The following is a 21,051-nucleotide window of genomic DNA, read 5'->3' as shown; positions in this document are numbered from 1 at the left end:
AAGCAGCAGGAGGGTAGTTTCTGTTTGCAAGCCAAAAGCCAACTGTCCTGCTTAGTTCTGCGATCTAGGGAACTGTAGACTTTATACAGTATAAAGCCTTGGGATGGAGCATCGTGTCCTTTGGCAGCTAAAAATAATAATAATAAACATCACAGATCCAAGCTTCCAGTTATGTTTTGTTTAAGCTCAAATGCTAGGCAGTGGATGGAAATTTCTACCCACTTTTGAACTTGCTATTCAGCTTCCCAAAGGGAGGTTCAGCATCTCCAGTATTTATTGCCCTCAAGACAGAGGGGCCCCTAGATACCTTTTGTCCCTTCCAATTAAGCTACCTGCTGCGCTCCCCACATATATGCAAGGAAATCAGTTAAAACCACCTCTCCTCTCTGCTGCTTTTATGTCACTCTGAGCAGACATCACGCAGAGAGGGCCATATGCTGGCCCTTTTTCACTAAACTCAGTTTGATGCTCCCAGTCTTTTCTTAAAATATGCTGAACAAAGATAGTGTAGAGGACTTTTGGAAATGCCTGATAGCAAAGTGGGAGGGTTTGATCCCATTCTGCTTCGCACTGTGCGCGTGTGTGTGATATCGATGTCACTCCAAATTACAGATTTAAGGACGGTTTGTTGGAGGGGGGAGGTCACGTTTTCTTTCCCTTTGCAGTGGTGTTCTTATAAAACAAATATACATGACATACATAGACTCTGAAATGTAGCAGCATTGCCTATGATCTGGATGCTGTTAAACAGAAGAAAACAGGTAGAGGCAATGAACATGGAAATATTTAGATATTTTGCCTTTCAAAAAGTGATCTGACCTTTGAATAAAGTTTGCCTTTTAACATTTTCAGCTATAGCTTGTAGCCACTGATGATGAGCCTGACTTCCTCCATTTTGCTTAAAGAGAAACAGAATGTTCACATGTGTTTGAATGTATTGTATGAAAACTACTATGATGAGCTGAAAGTATTGTTTTTCTCCTAACTAGAGGAACTAAGCCCTGGTGAACATATATAATGCCAGACTTGATGGCCTGGTGGTTTGGGTTTTTTTTAATCACAATTCCACTACTCGGAGCGAAATGATCTTTGAAGAAAATAATTTCATTCCAAAATGATATTCAGAATTTGTGGTTTTGAGGGAGAAAAGGCAAAAGAAAGCACAATAGTTATGAGTACTATTATGACATAATGTGACCCAACACATCATAAATTACATAATCATGAAATGGAGTTATGTGTTGGGCACTGCATTTGACAGGAGCAATCAATCAGACCTGCTCTGCAAGTACCATATTAGCAAAGCAAACATTCTGGAAAAGCTGGGATTTAAATTTACTGAGAAACAGTTGCAGTGTGTCTCAGCCACTTTTTTTTTTTTTTTTAAACTAGACTACAGGCAGGCTGTAGCAGTGGTTTTTAATGCCATGATTTGAACTTGACAGCCAACTGCCAGGTAAAATGAGACGAGATTACTTTTTGGCAACTGCCCTCTCCATTTCCTAAACTAAATGACCTTCAACCAGAGCAGCAGTGAAAATCACAGCAGTCTAATCTTAAATGTGAACCCTGTGGTGAAAGAGCAGTGGTTCATATTATAAGTAGAATGCATGCATGCTTTGAATCATCGTCAGGTTAGATGAAAAATGCCACTGTGTTCAAAAAGAGCAGCTATTACACAAAGAAATGTAATAGAAAAAGGCTTAACAATGTCATAGAGACAGGCTAATGGGCTTCCCAATTTCTTTCAGATTCAAGAAGATATTGTTTCCCTTGTTCACCTTCTCAATGCAAATAATTTTCTATAGCTTATCTTTTCATTTGCCCTAATTAAAAAAAAAAAAGAAAAAAAGCATGCACTGGCTACTACTTAAAAGAAAAAGCAATCACTTTAATTTCTGTGTTAGCTTTGCACCCCGCCTCCAATGATCACCTGTACCTCTCCCATGATGTACACCACACAAGTCAAAATTATTTCTATAACATCCTTCTTCCAGTTCTTCTGAGTGTCAGCTGCAGAGAGCTGTCACCCAGTTTTACCTGCTTGCAAATTAGTTTTAGGGCTTTTGCCTGCCATCCTACCTTCATCAATTGTTTCAGGGTAGTAGGAATTTTGGGGTATCTCTGTTCAGCCTGGAAAACAGAAGGGCTTATCCTCTCAGTCCTCCAATCTCTACTTCACTTTGGGGCACCTAAGCCCTTCATAGTTGCTGGACAGTTTCACAGTCAGCTGGAAAACACTTCTCATTTTGTTGAATTATAACCCATCTGCTGTGCAAATGAGGCAGCGGTTGATTACGTTTGTTGCGGTAACTGCAAAAAGCTCACACATTATGTGTTTGTGGAGACCAAGCATCTGTGATTTTCCCTCTGCAACCACCGTTAATAAAGCTGGTGATTCCCTATCCCCTTCCAGGTGATAGGTATGTTTTCTGTATAACAGCCTAAACTAGCAGACCTGATCCTAGTTGGCCAAGCAGAAGTCTTGATCCCACAGCCGCCCTGAGGAGTTACCACAGGTAGCCATCTGCATCATTGCTTTTACAAGAACAGTTCATTCTTTTTCCAAGTTAAATGACCCCTGTACCTTTGGGGAGTTTGGGTTTGAAAGGCAGAGTAGAAAGCAGTGCTGGGTTCTGCGCTGCATCCCAAAGCATCCCAGCAGCTGGTGTGCAGCGGGGTCTCTCCTCTCTGCCCTCCCTCCTCAGATGTATGCCTGTCGGCATCTGCCTCCTGCCTGCTAAAACTCTGCGGCAAGGAGAGTGCTCATCCCCTGGGTCAGGGGACCGAACGTCCTTGTCCTCATATGTCCCTCCAAACACACCGACATCCCATCTTTAAGTCAGAGCATGAGTGAGTTTCTCATGAGAAGGGCAGCAGTGGATACCTGAGCGGCAGTTACTAAAAGTGAGAGAAACACAGGGCTGCCTTCTGTTCCTGACTCTCTGCTGAATACAAATAAAATTTTCAAAATGGAAAAGGAATTATTCCAAAGCTTAACTTACAACAGCACATTAATGACCAAATTCAGACTGAAACGAGAACATGGCAAATCATTAAAATGCTAATGACACCACTGAGAGAGGTAAAGACCAAGGATGCTGGTTTTGTGTGTGGTTTAGTGATAGACACATTGACAGAAGTGATACTAAGCAAAGATTGACGGTGTCTTTCTAATGTGATTTTAAATGCCTGAATTATTTGTAGGAGTCTTCTGCCTCTGCTCTATGAAATATGATCTTTGTTGTCTGTGTACAATGCAATTTCCTTTAAGTCCCCTAGCAGAGAAAACAAAACTTCGGTGAAGTCAAGCGCAGCCTAGCATGGGACATCGTTAGAAACCGAACCGTGCTGAGGATCTTCTGATACTGACTGTATTCCTGGGGAAAAGCCATTGCATGGAAAGGACTGGTGGGAGTTGGGAAGCTCCTTACATTTCCAGCCCCGCTGCCACTCCCCAGGTCAGTCACAAATCTGTGCTAAGGCAGGTTTGAAACAGGATGAAAATTCCCACAGAGTCAAACCAGCACTCTGAACACAATAAAAGGTGGGAAGGTCCCAGTGCAAGGCTTTTCAAGGCACATCTGTAGTTTGCTGTGAACCCGTGCCTATCAAGCTGTTCTTCGACATTACAAAACCAATGCACTGTTTCAATTTTGCACTGCAAGCAACTGAGAGCACAGCTACTTATCTCTGCACCATCAAGCATTTTTGACTTAATGGCATAACATCTTCTACTTGGCACCTGATCTGATGCCACGCTGATTATACACTTGAGATGAAAGCTCCTTCTGCGAGATTGCTGATTTCTTTAATGCAGGTCAATATATCATGGTCAGCCCATGCATTACCTTCTAATCCACTAGATACACAAGCTTTCCGGCATTCAGAGCAGCCCTTGTCCAGGTGCTGCTGAATGCTTGGAGGAATCCAAGTTTGAATAGAGTCATAGAGAAGCATCAAATAGCAGAAGAAATGTGTCAGTAATTCCTTGTCCGGTAGTTCTGGTACAGTAGCACTGGAATACCAGTTGCAGCCCTTGTCGCTTGGAAGGCAGTGAAGCAGTAGGGGAGGTTCAGCATAGGAAGGAATAAAAAGCCAGAGAAAAATGATTCAGAATATTTGTGTACCTACCTACGGCTATCCGGCTTGCACGTGGGGCAATGGATGATTATGTAGCTCGAGCCCGTGCTCCCCTACAGCAGCACCTGCCTTCTCCAGGCACTGCAGACCTGCAACCACAACGGTCCCCGCCGCTTGCGGCCGACACCCATTACATCACCTAATTAAGATGATTTCACCAATTCGCTTGACCCAGACTGAAGGGAAACAAGAATTTTGGTCTCTCTCAGACCCAGCTGGATTAAACCTAGCAACCTGGTGTCAGGCAAAAATCTTTTAGCTGCACATAATTGCAACACTACAGGACTCACTTTGCACCAAGACACATAAGTGCTTTATTTGTAGGACAAAGGAGTAATGCAAAAAGCTTTACTTCCCCATAGTGATTCCCTGAGAAAATTACCTCCTAGTACTTCTTTATTTTCTTTGAAAGGAATTACACATATTTTTCTTCATTACAAAAGGCTAAATCTCTGTATCCTCCCAGCTTTAGTTAAACTCTCCGGTGTGGCAACAGATAAAGGATGTTCAGAAATTAAAATGTGAATTGTATAAATACATAATGAAACAATTGGCAAAACATTACAAAAAATAATATCCCTACTGATAGAATACAGAATTTGAAGTCCCTTTAATGAAACTAAACATTTGGTTTCTGCAGAAGAGAAAGCTCCTAAGAGGCTTAACAGCATTAAGAGAAGAGAATAAACTATTGTTAACTTAATTTACTTCAAAAAAAAGTTAATCCTGCAGCAGTCATTTATATTTTTCTGACTCGAAGGTGCTACTATGATTCACTTCCTTTCCCAAGTCATAATGGAGTTTAGGTGTGCCTATGAGACTGTTGATTTACCAAGCTGTAAATTGCATGTTCTTCATTTTTACAGACCAGTCACTTAAAACCCTTGTGATGATGATCTGTGCTGGGAACAAGTCTAATATTTTTGTTCTCTTTTTGGGAAAGCAGAAGAAACCATGTGGCAAAACTACACACAAGCCTACCATAATTGTTCCAAAAAGCACAGGGGACTTTTCTCTTGCAATCTTTTTAGGTTTTTTGTAATTTTAAGAGTTGTCAAATCCACTTTTTCAATGCTGTTGCTGAAAACATTACTAGCTTATCCAAGGATATTTCAGCTGAGCAGTGATTTTGGCTTGAAATTTTTGGCTTACAAAGATCCACAACGTACCAAATGTCAATCTTTTTTGCTTTTTACTGTCAGAAATCACAACTAGTGATCATGGACTTTGTCATATTTCAAAGCATGAAATATCATTACAAGATGGATATTCAAACTTGGTGTGTGGCAACAGGCTTCAAAGAGGGGAAAATATTTTTTGTACTGTTAGAGTCAGGGCTGTTCCTCACTTCCAGATCACCTGGAATAAACATCTAGTTTGTCCACAGCATGAATCAAAATCGTAAATTAAATAGCTTCCTATTTGCTTCATCTTAAGCTACCCGTATAGACTCAGAAGTCTATCATATTTAAACACAGATTTCTCAAGTTAACCACAGTAGCTTTTAAGAGACAACAAAAGATATTTCGCAAGTGTCACATTACTTTTTAGAGAGGAATGAAATATATTCAGTAGAATAATTTGCTGAGACTCGATTCAGAAAAATCATCATCAACAGACAAAAGCCGTTACTACCACCTGACAGGCGTGCTGCATCTAAGCCCTGTCTCATACAACTTCAGTAAAACTCTTTCTCTCATGCCATAGCTCAGCACCTCTACACTTCATAATAAATGTTTTTTTCCCTGAATGTCTGCTCTGATTGAAGGGTCAGCAAAATTGTTAGTGCTTTGTTAGCTATCCAGGCATTAAGCGGGATCAAAAAACCCTCAACACCGCAGATGGTAGATTGGAAAGATACCTCTCACAAGGGTCTCTCTTCCCATCCTCCTGTGCAGAACAACATGCCCCGTTGCATGCAGGCACATGCTTCTATGTTTTGCTCACCGAACCAGCTTGTGCATCTGAGTAGCACGCAGATCCTGAGTTACTTCATGAATAACTCGGAAAAGCAGGTCACAAAAGAAATAAAACCACACTTCTGGCAAGCTGTGTGTGAGTATAAGGATCTATTGCCACTAGCAATTACTTCCTCAAGACGAGTGGTACAATACTTTAAAAAGAGTCGGTAGGTTTATCTAAGCTAAAAACATCACTTGGCTAGAATATGCAAGCCATTATCACAGAGACCATGACACACAGCATGGTCCATTAGGGATCTCTCCTGAGGCTATGCATCTGGGGACCAACACTCATGAGAAATGAAGGGGTTTTCCTGGTGGCAGAGCTACCATGAATCCTATTTACATTGTAAGCACGGCACACTGGGATGCGGTTTTTCTTTCCTGAACTCTGGACATCCACCCCAAAGGTCCCCATTTGCTAACTTATCCTGTTCCACAGGAAAAATGTACTTGGCAATACATCTAGCTCTCATCTCACAATTTCACTTCTTCCCTTCCTTTTATCTCACAGAAAGCATCCTACAAGTTAGGTCATTTCAGCAACACTTTCACAGCAAGTGTAAGACAGAGAAAGAGGAAAGGAGTGAGGCTTATTACAGTCGAAGCACCGCAAATTCTGGCTTTTGATTTATTTTTATACTTCTGCAACAGAAGCTAGAAAAAGGGAAAAAGTTGGGAAAAAAGATTTTGATATGGAATATTTCAAAATGCAAGTGAGATAATCTAAATAAAAATTAAAAATAAAGCAAAGAAGTTGTGTTGATGAATAAGGGAAAATGCTGACTTTGAGAAACAAAATCCTATCTCTCCTGAAAGGCAGATATTACTTTGCAGTATTTGAAAAACGTATATGTAGTTTCTTGAACACACTCGTATTAAAGCTTTTTTTTTTTTTTTCCCTGGGATCAAACTAAAGGAATTTCAGGAAGTAAAATGCTTTTTTTCCTAATTTGCAATGACTCCAAAACTTTCTCTTGCAACTTATTTCTATCAACTTATGAGAGCTTCCTTCAATCTTGCAACCTGAAAGTCAATATGAAAGAGCATGTGCAATCCTCTGCTGCCTGCTTCTTCATCTTGTATGCATTGGTGGGAAGAAAGGAGCGCTGCAGGGAGAGCAGAAGCCGGTGTTGTGGAATTGTGCTCTGGGCTCTGCTGCAGACACAGCCTGTAAACTCGGGTAAGCAATTCAACCTCTCCAGATCTTTCTGCAAACTGTAGTTAGTGAAAGCTCAGTGTGTTTAGGTGCTAGTTTTACCTGGTTGGTTTACTTTGTATGGCAGTACAATTGAGCATATGCTAGTCAGAATGAAGTTAGGGATTATTTTTAAGTAGATAAAATGTGACTGTGTGAGCAGGTGGAAACAGTCCTTTGGAAAACACTGCCACAGGACCACAATTGCACTAAGTGGCAAAGCCAGGTGAAATTCGTGCTTCTGTTCATCTGCAGGGAAAATACAGAGCCATTTCAGGGCTGCAAAATATTTTTCAAGTCTTCCTGCATACAAGGAGGTCACATTCTGCATAGGCAGGAAGATTTGCTTGAAAAAACGCTTCAGAAAAAGTAAAATATAAGTGGGGAGATGTGATCTGGTTGCCAGTCCACATCTGGCTGAGACTAGGATCAGCAAATCTCAACTTTGTTTCAGAAATCGCTAGTATTCTCCCTTCAAATGTTTATTTCCCAGAGTAAGAAAGCTGAGGTTTTGCAAGCAGCTCCACCTCTGGCTGCCACCGGGTCTTGGTGGGAGAGTTTGGCACAGAACATTGATAATGGGCTACAGAATCCACCACAAAAGCCTGGGGTGTCTCTGCAGAGAGGCAAACGTACTGGTACATCACAAGTCAAAGCCTATCAAGTACCTGCGGCAAAGAATTGGAGACCGTCCTGCTTGTCCTGCTTTTCCTTGAACGGTGCTGCAGGGACACCGCGGGGAAGCGGTGGGTGCAGGTTGCATACCCGCCACAGTTAACGCTTTGGATCACGGTGACATTTGGCTTTGTACGGTACACTCCTGCTGAGCTAACTCCAGCTTGCGAGTGCTCTCTGTCTACCTCTGTGCTCTCCATGCGTGGGTTTGTGCACACACCCCCTTCTTAGCTTTATTGCACTACTGAGGTGCCATGACAACTCTCTGCATCATGCTTTTATGGCTATCACAAGGGTTGACCTCGGAGTCAGAAACTGGTAAAAAAAGCCAAAACAGCAAAGAAACACCTTGCTGCAAATGAAGTTTCAAAAATGCTGTGTTTGCCCTAACCCTGCTGGGAGGTGTGGGAGCAGCATGCCAGCAGAGCAGTGGTCCATTAGTTTTAAGTCCTGATCAATGTATATTTTTTTTTATTCATTTTTTAATAATTTGCCTACAGCACAGAACCCGAGATGATCACTGGTCAACCAAAAAGGGTTTGAAAAACTCAGTTTACTCATGCTTAATATTTCATAAGATCAATTTAAGCACTTGTAAAGTTACAACATTTCTTCTTCCTTGACAAAGGAGGAAAAAATTCCTAGCTCTCCTAAAGGCCATATAAAAAATTTAATATGCCTGCTTCCTAAGCACCCACCCACCTTTGTATCAATAGGACAAACAGTTAAAATGTAAACAGGAAAAAAAATGCTGCAATGCTGCTTTTGTTTTGATTTAAATATGAGATTTATAAAAATAATAAGGATAAAATTAATGATAACACTGCCTCTGTCTGCAGTTTTCTGTTTTGCTTTTTGAACAGATGCACCACTTAGGCTATTACATATTAAGCAGAGACCAAAAGTCTTTGATCCTATCACTGGAAAAAGGATTTTTCTTCAATTATGGTTCCATATGTTTCCACTTCTAATAGCCCATGCAGCTGTATGTTAAACAAAAAGCCGTGAATCCCTTGACTAACTCAAACTAAGATATTTCATCTTCTGTATCCTAAAGATCTGGCTGTAACAGCTTCAACTTTCAAATTTCACCACATTCAGTTATTCACATTTAGGGAGGACAGAAAAGTCTCTCAGTTCTAGCTGAGGACTCTTGCAGGAGTTTTGCTTCCAAAAGGATTTCTGAATTTATATCCACACTTAGAAATTTTTCCTTAAAGAAAAGAAGAGCTGAGATTAACCTCAAAATTGACAACTTCCTTAGGATGGTAATTTTGCAGGAGCATAATCTACTTTAGGTATTTCATAAACAAAAAGAAAACCCTTGCACCTTCCCATGTTACAGATTCTTCTGCTCTTTGAATTCAGAGGACACCTAAAGTCTTGAGCCCAGGAAGCCTTAAATGAAGATAGAAAGCAGCAGCACCCTTGACAAACAACACTTAGAAGAGTTTTGTGGGGTTTTAATTCTTTTCTAAAGGAAGAAAGATTAACCCAGTAACTTAGAAAGTTGGACATGAACTCAATAGCTTAGAAAAGTTCATGGGCATGGGAAGAACAACATCCAAAATCAAGCAAAGAACAGGCAGAGAAAAGAAAAGTTAGTCTTCTAAACCCTTAAGCTTTAGGCTACTACTAAGCTATAGACTACAACTATAAAACTCACAGAAAAAAGAAGAGACCTTCAGTCAGAGAGAAGAGCAGCCATTCCAGCCTACGCCAGCACGAAATCTCCATCTTCTCCCAAAACCACCCTGCCCAGCCAACCTTCCCTTGGGCTGTGGGACTCTCCTTTACAGCCTCCGAGCCCTCATCATTCACATGCTGACCTTTTGCACCTGGTTTCCCTCCTCCCTGCAACCCAGCAACAATGGCTTGCCCACAGGTGCATGCATTTTCTTGTTTGGGCTTTGCTTGTTTTCTAAGGAAGCACTGACAGCATAAAGACAAATGAAAAGGGAAGCCAAAGCTGCCACAGTGAAATTGTTGCCTCCGCGTGCTCATAGCGCAGAGCAAACTGGAAAGACAAAATGGTGGTGTGATCCTCACCTTTAAAGAAAAGAAAATCAAAATTCCCATATTCAAAGAGCATCTTATAAGAACACACTAACCTGTCGTCATACTAAAAAAAATTACATGTGCTCTTCTAGAAGGTCTTTTGAATAATAAGAAAAAGAGAAATGAAAGGGTTCAGTAAAGACTGGGGAAATCAAAAATCTGTCACAGAAACAACTGCTCATACAAAGCCTTTTTTTTTGAAACCATATAACACCAACAGCTCCTCACCCCCCCATTTTCAAATGTAATACTTTTATACTTTGACAGTTGTCTTACCTTTATTAGCGTGTTGTGAAAGCAGAGGATGAATAAACATGCATCATGTCAGGCTAGGCTGTTGAAGTTTCCAAGATCAGACTCTCCTGATGGATGTCCTTTAGCACTCCTTGGGTACCCCAGTACTGCGTTGTTCTTCAGATGAGGCTCCCGGCAGGCTCTCACCCCGTGAGGACACTGCAGCTGGGTAAGAGACCTGGTGACACTTCAGTGGTGGTCAGAGCAGGTGTCCAAGCTGCGGAGGAAAAGTTAACAGAGCTCAAACCCACTTGAAGGGAGCTCAGATGACTTGCAGCTGAGCTTGTTTACACTACTGAGGACCTAATCCTACAACTTTTGCCAAAATTGACCCATATTTGCATCAGAAACAGTTTCTCTAGCTGGCTGTATCCCAATGCAGAGTAGTTCTTGTCTGAGTTTATGCCCCAGCTGGAGCTCCTGCCATAGGCAATTTGTCCAGGATAGTCCTGGAGAGGGCTGGGCATAACGCTGTGCTCATACTCCTCTGTCCTACCTGGCTAATGCAGTAGGGCCTGAGGGACTGGTGTGGATGCCAAAAATCAGCACATGTCTAAAGAACAAACATAGATGTTTATTCAAGGGGTTTCAGGTAGCTGGGGGTTAGGAAGCCCAAGGGAGATACACATATAGCTGTTGTAACTCCCTCTGTAACACCACGCACCTTGGTGACGTCCAGGAGTCAATTCACAAGTGAGCCTATATCTAGCTTGCCTGTGTTAAACAGTCTTTCCCTTTCTAAATTTTTTTATTTTTTGGTGGGCGGGACAGGCAATAAACTATATCGTGCCTAATTTTTACTTTATTTTGTCTGTTTTGTATTTAACTTGTTACAATTTTCTTGCAGAAGGCACCTTTCTTCCTCTTCATTCCAGAAATGCATTTGCTATTTTGAATACAGATAGGTGCACTTCTGTTCCACCTTTCTTGGCACACTTGCTGAAAACTTCAGAATGAAAAATAAATGAATATGATACAGCATAACACAATGTTTCTGACGCATTTCAGCAGTTCCCCCAGAAGCTCTCATGTGCCGTCCCCAGGCTGAGGCCACACACCGTGCCAGACGAAAGCCACCTCAATTCTTATTTCTTGGAACAGCGCTATCTTTACACAGTGAAAAATTCATCTTATTTTAAAGGCCCCTCCCCCACACCAGCCTCCAGAGAAGATAAGTTTTATCAGTCCAGTGTCAGCAAAGTGATAAAGAAGGGCGCACCGCTGTTCCAGCACGAGCCAGACACCGAGGCTTGCTTAGCGGTGCAGCCAAGTGCTTCGGCGGCTGATGATTGAAAGCGGAAGCTTAATGGGGTGAATGCGAACAAAGAATTAGAATAAATGCTACCTTTTGAAATAGAAAGCAAGCAGCTAAATGGCTTGGGTGAGACGGGAAAGCAGATGTAGAGCAGAGAAGCAGATCTGCAAATCCAGTCTGGATTTCAGATTACAGTTGTGTCACCTTTGTCAGCCAGTACGGTGACAGCTTCTGTCTGGGTGGCCTCCTGCATATCAGCAGGTGTGATGGGACAAAAATGCTCCTCTTGCAAGATCTGATTTATTTCAGAAAATGGTTGTTTTCTGGTCTCCTGAGTAAAGCTTCTTCTAATCAAGCGTTTCCCATTAGAACATGCCACCCCAATTACCTGTACACATATACTAATCTTCAGCCTGATGTATCTGCAGGCTTTAGCAGGATAAGCATAATCATTTATGAAAGCTTGTGCCAGATAGCGGAGAAGGAAAGGATTTTGTCCTTCCACATTTAAACCAGCTACAAAGTCTTGGAAGAGATTTTGCCCTGGTGGCAAGCAAGTCGGACTGTGAGAGTACCACAGCAACTCACGTCACATCAAGTAGTACAAATATTATGGCATTTTAAGAGAACTGGCACACGTGGCTCTGTACCTCCTCCCAGAGGAATCCTCACCTGGTGGGACTGTCCCCTGTCCCCGCACAGCCCAAAAGGACCACTCGGAGAGGAATGAATTTAACAGACTGACTCCTGAAGCATCCCAATCCGAAACAAGGGCTGAGCTTGCTCCGAACACGAGGTTAGCAGTGGGCTAGTTGCACAGGGCTCGGGGGTGGGTGAATTCTCACCGTCTTTGTCAGAGGAGGCTATAGCGTAGCAGGAGGAACGGAAAGCCACACTGCCCAAGGGAAACCCCAGGAGAAACCAGGCCATCGGTGATGGTGGGTTGGGCGTGAGGAGCCTGACCTACACATGTCTCAGTGAGCCAGCGTTGAGACATGATGTTTTATTTGTGCAAGAGGCTGGAGCAGTGGTTGTGGTGTGACTTGAGAAGATGAATCTTTGAACCCCAACTGCACTCCTAGGATGAGGCACATAGGCTCTGGCTGTGTCTGGCCACGATGCAGCTGGGACTAACAGGACATAACTAGTAAAGCGTCTTCTCTGCCATTTTTCTCCCAGTGGTCTTCTTGTAGAACGCGTTTGATGAATGTGAATAACCATAAGCCAAGAAGTGAACAGACCTTTGGGCAGCTTGAGGGCCGTCCATGAAAATAATGGGCCAAATTTTAGTATAGATGTATGCTTCAGTAGACTTCTTCATACTTTGCCAACAGAAAATATTTGGCTGCTGTCTCTGGCAGTAAGGGTAGGGGCAGTGCCAGCTGCTGTTCTGATAAGGCATCTACTAATGGATTTCACCATCAAACAACCCTCACTGAAAACTGTCCAGAGATGCCTGGGTAGACAACATTCATTAGACAGAAAAGAGGAATTTCTTTGCTGTAAGAGAGGATTGGAAAGCACATCATTCCTACACAGTCGAAGGGAAATGGATACTACTCTGCTCTGACTGCTCTTCCCTGCCTCCGAAGGCAGCGGCAGGGATGCTGTCTTGTCTTGGCAGAGTTGACGAGTGTTAATTATAAATATCTGTCAGACCTTTGGTGTCAATATTTGTAGGTAGCTACCTGACCACTTTTTGAAAACAACGGAACATATTCTGTACTTGCCATGTTTTAAAATGGATTAAACAATTTCCTTAGGAAACCAAATATGAGTCAAGAGACTGAAGTCAAGTCCAGTCCTTATTAATTACAATTATAACACCATTTGAGTTGACACAAAGGTGAAATTGCATTCAAATCACTTCCAAATTTGTTTGCAGCATGTATGAATCTAATGGAAACCAGTGAGATGTGTTTGCATATTTGAGGAGGGAATTACTGTGCACATACCGATGCCCAGCACAGGTAATATACAGGCATTCTTTTTAATGGCCAAGTTTATGCAGCTAATTCCTCACATTCAGCACCGACTGTACAATAATCCTTTTGACAAATGAGTCAAGAGGCACGGTGCTGCTGAGCATAAAATGCGTTATTGCCTTGCACAGATCTAGGACATGTAGATGAGTGAGGATTAATAGTTACAATTAGAAATGTAAGAGCAGACTGTAGATTGTGAAAATAATTAGCAGATTCTGTAAAGAATTTCCAGCCCCACAAAAATGTTTTAGTGCAGAATACATTTCAAACGGAAACAATAAAAGAGACTCAGCCATGCTCTTCTCATAATGATACATTTGGGATTGTTAGGGCAGGATCCGAAAGCTTGCTGGCTCCTTAACAAAGATGGCTCAATGCTCATAGCCAGCTAGACACTGCGGCCCATGCTGGGGGTGGCAGGCAGCCACGTGGCTTCCCAGGGTGGTCTCGGGCACATTGTACCTGTATTCCTACCTGTGCTCTTGTTCTTCTTAGGGCTGTAGGGCTTCATGCTCCCATAGGATTTATGCTCCCCAAGCCCTCTGCCCATAGAGGAAAGCATCAGCAACGCCGTAGTATGTGGGCCCTCCAACCCAGAGCAAGGATGGGGCAGGGTCCCTGATGCAGGATCCGGGCAGGTACGTGGAAGGAGCTGCCCTCTGCTCTGGGACCAGGACTGCCCCTGGTCCTTAGGAAGACAGCGGCTGGAGAAAGCACCTGTGCTTTGCTGAGGGTATTTGTTTCCAGCATCCTAATCTGGTCCTGCTTTAAGCATTGCTAAAAAAAGAAAATGTGGACACTCCCCAGGAAATTTTAATAATCCTGAAAATGGGTTATAAAGTTATGTTTTTAAAACATAATAAGTGCTCTACTATCTTTGACTTTTGGCGTTAGAGGAACATGGTTTTTCTTCTTAAGACGAACTCTGAGATGCCCCCATTTTTCAGGAGCGCTGGGTTTCATCGGAGACTGTATGGATTCAGACACCTGCAGTAATGTGGAGAAGTTGGCAAAGCGAGCAGTACAGAAGCGGCCAAACTTAATGGCCATGCTGAAGCAGCCTGGCAAGAAACGGTGCTGGCAGAGAGGCTGAGCTGAGGGATATCAGAGCTGCACTGCTCAACGCCGAGCTGCCTCCAGAGCAGACCCTTGAGCTCCTGTCCTTTACAGATCTGCCACTCCGCAGCTGCTTCCCAAGTGGGCTGTCTCTGGGATTTAAATAACTAAAATGCCATTAAAAAGATCATGAATCATGCTCACTCAGCAATAGAAAACAAGTCTGATTTGCCTTTTTTTCCTCTGTTTGAAGGTAATAGGTGACTGGTGCCTACAATTCCTTAAGAAACCGCGGTCCACAATTTATCCTTCCGGAAAACTGTCCTGTTATGACTATCCTTTCACAGTTTCCAGAAGACTGGAATAGTGACAGTACTCTGAGAAACCCAGTTAAGAAAATCCAGGGTGGGTTTCAGATGACAGGCTTTAACAGTAAAATAATGGCTCATTGCCAGTAATTTCACTGTGGTGAACCTTGCTTCTGGCCAGGAGACAACATCCCTCCCAGCTACCTACTGAGGGGGGATGCCTTCACAAAGTTTGCAAGTCTCTAACTTGGTGATGAGTAAAAAATTCTGGCAGGAAAGAAGCGTATAACGATCAAGTGTAATGAAATGGTAACAATACATCTCGCCAATCAATAAGAACACTCTCTTTGTAAGAACATATTCTTTATTTATAGATCAGCTAGCTTGTGCAGAAGAGGGGAGTTAACAGCTTTCAGTCTGGTTTAGGAGAAAGACTAACTGATGATGTGAAATTACCTGGAATACTTAATCACAGAGATCAAAAGGGTTTTGGTTTTGTTTTTTTTTTTTTTTTGTGTGTGTGTAAGTACAGCTTTAAAAATCGTATTATTCCAATATAATACCCATTGTTGCTGTCAGTGTGGAGTGTCTAAGTGCCTAATATATCTAACACAGATGTACCAAAGGGCTACAATTAAATCACTCTGCACTCATCTTCTGGTACCAATCAACTTTTTCTCCTCTTAATGAACAGACACATGCTGTTTTATACAGAGTCTGATTGACTGGTTGATATGAAAACATAAAGTGGCAGGAGCTGGTGAAAAGTATTCGTTATTCTCTCTGTTTGGAGCTGCAATAGAAGTGAGTAATTGTTTCTGATTGTGGCAGCCGCTCTCATGCTGACTGATGAGCGCTACAGCACTGGCACAGAGGTTGTGTTAGACAGAACGGTAACCCATTCGTGAGCCCTTCATGGAAGTTGAATCATCCTCAATGTGTTTTATTTTAAATGGTGAACATGGCTTTGAATTGGTATTTTTCTACTACCTGGTCCATAAAAGTCATCTTTGCACCTTTGGCAGATTTCAAAGGAGGCCTAATCCAATATTACAGCTCAGGAAACTGAGCCAGAGAGAGGCAAAGCAGGTTTCTCGGCACCTTTAGGCAGCAGAGCCAAAATAACTCGTACACTGCAGGAGTCCCTGTCTGTCACACTTGTTACATACCTTGAGACTCATTCAAACTGAAGTCCGCTTGTTGATCTTAATGCTAGACATAGATGAATTTTTTTCCAGAGCTCAAATATGTTGCATCAAAAATGGAGGTCAGTGATAGGACCAGATGAGGAAGGAACCTCTCATCTGATGAAAGACACCTCCTCAATATCTGCTCTATAGAGATAGTAATGACCATACGCCTGTACTACTGGTCTACAGTCTTTGTGGTCTCCTGGGTCCGGGCAAATCCATCCTGTTTCTGTATTACTTTTAAATAACACTCTACATTGGTAGAAAGCTGAGTTTGCCTGAGAAAAAGGGCATCTATCGCCAGCTGAAGCAGTGCCCATCATCAAAATACCACATACAGGGTAAAAACCAGCAGGAAAACATGTTACTGTTGAAGCAAATGAAGACTGTTGACATAGGAGTGTGATACTTATTTTGGAGGAAAAGTCGATTAAATTATGGTCCCCAAATGCAAAATGGTATCAAACCCCAAATCGTTCTTTGGAAATACCTGGGAATTTCAGCTACTTTGTAAGGTAACACCTTAAAGAGCAGATGCAGTGAAAAATGAACAGGTTCTAATTTGGGCTGGATATGAAAGTGGTCATTTCCCCGTGTAGATGGACAGGGTAACATGTGCCCACGCTCGGCACACCTGTGCCAGGGCAGCACATCCCCACGGACACTGGTTTTCTGAACTACACAAAAGACTAAACAAAAACAACAATAAAGCAGACCACACTTTTTCACCCTGAAAGAGCATGAGAGAAAACATTGAAATTGAATCTCAGTGTTGGCTGAGTCTGTACATTTCAATTGCAAGTATTCAACTTTCTTTTCCTAAACAATAATAATAAAGTTTCCCTGAGTAAAGCACTCGGAACAAGTGCTGAAATCAAATTATAAACCTGTGCCTTTTGTAAAAGAATTAGAAAAAAAAATAAAACCCCACTTATAATTGTCAGTCGACAACCAGTGGTTCCCATAAAGGCTGTTTTAATACTATGTTGCAATGACAGAATTACATTAAATTCCTCAGTAGATAATCATAGTTTTAAATTAGTTAAAAGTACTGCTGTGCTCTTTGGAGGGCTTTGCAAGTTTAACTGCAATTTTTCTGTGTTTTTTTTTTAATCTATTTTTGTTTGTTGGTGGGGACTGCCAAAGTTTGTGTAGATATTTAAGCCCAAGACAGCATCTTAGCTTAGCCATCTGTGAAAACAAAAGCGAGTAAAAATATAGCTTTGAATAAATAAATGAAGCACTGAGGGAATTTCATACTCGATATAAATAATTGCAGCTATAGCTTGTTGCTATGCAGTTAAGAAAAACATTTCTCTTATCCTTGGTGAAGACCCATTTCTTTAAAAGGTTTCACTTTTAAACATGAAGACAATGAAACATTAAGATTTTTCCATCTTCCACTTCAAGTGTACAGGCGAGATCAATGCCTTGCTGTCTGGTTTGATAAAAATGAACGCAAAAGCTCTGGAGAGAGGCAGCAGAGGCTCCCGGCAGCTGACGCTCATCAGCACCGACACTTTCCATGATCTCAGCCAAAGGCCAGGGGCTTTTGGCTTGGGGCCCGATCCAGTAGGGCTTGACATTCAGGTACCCTGTGGAAGGACCAAGCGTGAGAAACTGAGGCTCCTTCTCTTTTGGGGGGGTCAAGGAGAGCTGTAAGGCATCAGCTTTGAGAAGGTGGCACTCCCTTCCTAGGTATAGCAAGAAAAGTCACTTTATAATGAGCACGTGGGAAAAACCCTGAGGGCACCGAAAAGAAGGGAAAGCAAAGGCAGTTCTGGCAGCAACAGTTTTTCCCCGCTTCTCCCCCCCCCCCCCATTTCACCTCTTGGAAGGTGGCACATTTTGTTGCAGGGCAATACTTATACGGGAGGGTTGGTTTAGGAACTTGTCCTTGAACAATTCATCACAACTATGTATTTAACCATGATGCTGAGCCATAAGCCTCGGCTCCAAAGCCAAGCAAAGCATAGACATCCTGGACATAATACGTAGAAATTACAGACTTGACTCTTTTGTAATAAAAGTTGTCTTGTGATGGCCACCCTGAAGGCACAAACCCGGAGATGTCGTGCTGCTTTTGGAGTGCCACAGGGCAAGGGCTCCCGCGCCCTTGCTACCGCACGCAGCCCCTGCCTCCTGCCCAGCACCGGCTGCACCTGAACGCCTGCATCTTTGGGGAGCCAGGGACACACAGGTCTGCCAGGGGCTGCCCGAGGTCATTGCAGATAGCCCCAAACAAGGGAAATGCTTGAATAATATAGTGCGACTCCCTCCCCATGTGCCACTTTCATTCTAAGCCTGAGGATGAAGACTATGAGGATCAGAGCACCTGCATAATAAAAACATAAAACCAACAGCTATTATGCTTCCATCCATTCTGTGTTTCTCATGGGAATTTTCAGCCCTCATTTCTCCATTTCAAGTCCTGACGGGCCTTTTCTGATCATTGCTTTAGACCTGCTTTGCAACAGTGCACAGGGTCCTTAGCTCTCAGTGAGGCCACATGCACGCTTAGAATACATATATGTGTGAACATTTATGTATATGTACAGGGAGAACAGCAAAACCAACAGCTTTCTTCAGCCCCAGAAAAGCTCAACATTTTTTTGCCTCCTGTTTGTCTTGTTTCCCTGAGAAAAAACATTGGACTTTCTTGGCTGAAAGCTGTCATCTTCAATGAAAAGCTGATTATACAGTGGAAGTAAATAATAAAAGCATGATTCTGTCTGGTTGCCTGGGCTAAATTCATGAAAAAACCCTCAGTTGGCACGCAATAATTTCCTCATGAAAAGCAGTGTTTTCTTAAGGAAATAGTGACAATTTGCCTTGGACCAAATTAGTGAAGATATAATCTGTCTTCACATTGAAGATGTCAAATTTGCATGCAAATAATTGTGGCATGAGAACTGGTGGTGTCACACAGCTTTAATGATGGTTTGCAGTAAAAATACCAAGAGAACAAACACCTGCTCTACAGCTTCTGCGGGTTGCCAGTGTATTATTATTGGTTCTGACCTTCTAATTGCCTCTTTATTTTCTGCTCCTGGCTGCATGGTGAATAACATGAGTGCTCTTTCAACTCCTACGTGTCCCCTGTGCGCTCCCCCCTTCCTCCTCTCTCTCTCTCTCTCTGAAAATAAATAAACTACCAATTTAATGACTAACTAGCCTGTACTCTCGGAAGAGTTCCCTGAGCTTTTGTAAAAACGTTGAGCTTTGAACGTTTTTCAAACCGAAATCAGTATTTTCGTCTCTCTTTCTCTTAACTTTCTGTATATGCCAGCGAGGAGCATTTTAATTAGAGCACTGTCTGCACGACACTACAGCCCACCTGCCTCTTTCCTGCTGGGCGTGGGGAAAAGCGCTATAGTGGCTGCTCATATGTAGCAAGAGCAGGAAAGAAGCTTATAAACCTGGAGGAGGGATGTTAAAGACCAGGGCGCCGGGCACGGTGGGGCGCGGCTGCCGGGTCACGGCTGGTACCCGGGCGGCGGCGGCGGCGGTGCGGGGATGCTGCGGGGAGGGGGATGCTGCGGGGGGGAGGGGGATGCTGCGGGGAGGGGGATGCTGAGGAGGGGGACGCTGAGGAGGGGGGACGCTGGCGAGATGCTGCGCAGCCCTCCCGGGGGTGGCAGGCGCCGTGTAACCCCTCTGCTGACGGGAGCAGGATGACCTCTTGGGACTGCGGGAAGCGCTTCCAGAAAAATATCGTCACGTGTGTAATTGCCAGAAATAACGGGTGTGGCGGGGCGGGGGGGGGAAGCGGCAGAGACTGAGCCCCCCGAGGGGCACCGGGCGGGTCCCCGCCGCCGGGCCGTGGGGCGGCTGCAGTGCTTGCCGACAGCCATGAGATGGCACTGCTGCCCCACACAAAAGCAGGTACGAGCTAATTTGTCAGACAGACCAGAAAGACGGAGATGTGGCCGCTTCGTGTCTAGCTTTATTCCAGCCACCCCCCCTAAAAAAAAACCGACGTGGCTTGCTTTAGCCCTGGCCCCTTCCCGGTCCCTCCCGCTCAGCCCCAGACACGTTACCGCTGCTCCGGTCCGGAGGCACCTCCCGTGTCAGCACCTCGCGTCCTGCGGTGCGAGTCTGCGCCCCAACTCACACCGCTGAGCGCCCAGCGCCTTTTGGCCTGCGAAGAGATGGCACAGAAATGTAAGGCTCGCACCATTGCTAGAGCTCCTAAACTGTGGCTGCTTCATGTCACTTCTTTCTGAAAAGAGACCGCCAAGCTTCAGCCATTTTTCTGAGAGGCTCCAGTAAAAATTATATAGTCATTCCCTTTAGATTTATAGTCTGACTCGGTATTTAGAAACAGTAACGAGGGATTTTAAGCAGTGGTCTAAAGTACCTGCCATGGCCTGCTTGCTATAACATAGTTTTTATTCTTGTCTCAAACCTTCTGATTCAGAAAGTCGATTTTGTAGGAAGGGCAGGATCTTCAGTATTATTTTTTCATCTATCTACAGCTAGGCTTGATGTTGTTCAGCTCCTCAGTGTTCAAAATAAGTGTAAACGCATGCTAGCAGGGAGAAGACTTAAGTTTCTGGTGAGGTAAATACTCCGCTTTCCTGCCATATTCCATGTGCTATCCTGAATGAAAAGTTCCATCCCAAGTAACCCAGGGCCAGGTGTCCTGTGTCAGCACTTAGAAATTCCTCCCTCCCCAAACTTCCAGGACAATTGCATGCTTTTCACCCTAGATGAGGTGGAAAGTAAATGAGGTTTATCCCTGCAGCAAATCCTTCAGAAGACTGGCACAGTCTTCTATTAGACAAGGACTGCAGAGATACAGATAAGGAAAGCAAGTCTAGGAAGCACAGTCTTACTGAGGTATATAAATATGCCTTGTATTAATAGCTGTTTATTAAAACAGGTTATAAAATACATTTTCAAAGTTCAGATGAGTGACCATCTTA

At 43.2% G+C, this 21,051-nt stretch overlaps 1 long non-coding RNA gene across 1 annotated transcript; it reads right to left on the bottom strand.

Moving 5' to 3' along the window:
* Positions 1 to 4,140: 4,140 nt before the first annotated feature.
* Positions 4,141 to 20,305, bottom strand: LOC115343368. Its single transcript, XR_003924094.1, has 3 exons — positions 20,164 to 20,305; positions 10,312 to 10,546; positions 4,141 to 4,232 (listed from the first exon to the last, which is right to left on the bottom strand). It is a non-coding gene; the product is annotated as an uncharacterized LOC115343368 (long non-coding RNA).
* Positions 20,306 to 21,051: the final 746 nt, after the last annotated feature.

Source organism: Aquila chrysaetos, chromosome 6 (assembly GCF_900496995.4).
Source record: "Aquila chrysaetos chrysaetos chromosome 6, bAquChr1.4, whole genome shotgun sequence".
NCBI classification, from domain to species: domain Eukaryota; kingdom Metazoa; phylum Chordata; class Aves; order Accipitriformes; family Accipitridae; genus Aquila; species Aquila chrysaetos.
Note: the sequence above shows the minus strand (reverse complement) of the source record. Positions and strands in the feature narration are given on the sequence as shown.